Source organism: Penaeus monodon, chromosome 15 (assembly GCF_015228065.2).
Source record: "Penaeus monodon isolate SGIC_2016 chromosome 15, NSTDA_Pmon_1, whole genome shotgun sequence".
Taxonomy (NCBI): domain Eukaryota; kingdom Metazoa; phylum Arthropoda; class Malacostraca; order Decapoda; family Penaeidae; genus Penaeus; species Penaeus monodon.
In genome coordinates, this window is record NC_051400.1 from 14,704,551 (window position 1) to 14,705,307 (window position 757).

The window sequence follows — 757 nt, forward strand, 5'->3', positions numbered from 1 at the left end:
CTGGTATTCATAAAAAACATCCTTTCTTTACGAAGTCTTTCCTTTCAGTGGTGCCCCAAACGTGGAACTTCACAAGCCTTGCCTCCTGCTGCCCCTCTACGGATTCAGCCTGGGTGTGATGGTGTCCGTGTCTCCCATCCTGCTGGTGGAATACCTCGGCCTCAAGCTTCTTCCTTACTCGTTCGGTCTCCTCCTCTTCATGAATGGAGTGGCATCACTGGTCATTTTCCCTCTTACTGGTACGGCTAACCGATCTTGTCAATTTCGTAATGAGTGAAAGATAACCATAGACATATGTCTGGTTATCCTCACAGTCGACTTATTGTGTCAGATTTACTAGTTTGTCAGCACGTTCAGGTTTATCATTTTTGTTAACAGTAACATTGCAGGTTATCAGACATATTACAGGTTATGAGACAAATGAGTATAAGCCTCCTAACAATCCGAACACTGCATTCCAGGTTACATCAACGATAGAATGGCTAACTACACAACAATCTATTACTTGCTGGGAGGCCTTTCGCTGATGCCGTCCGTTCTGTGGAGTCTCGTGCCCTTCGTCAACCAAGACAAGATCAGAAACCTTGTCTGAAGTCTTATTAATCATATTTCCGTCCACTTTCAGGAAAGGAAAAACTGGGGACTCACCGTAGGCTCTGGACTGCTAGGATTCGCCTTCCCTGTCTGATTCTAATTTTTTTATACAATAGATATGCTTTACATATTTTTCAGAACTTGCATATAATATTTCTATGGC

At 43.2% G+C, this 757-nt stretch overlaps 1 pseudogene; it reads left to right on the forward strand.

Moving 5' to 3' along the window:
• LOC119582237 overlaps positions 1-604 on the forward strand; it is a 3,478-nt pseudogene extending 2,874 nt beyond the window's left edge.
• Positions 605-757: the final 153 nt, after the last annotated feature.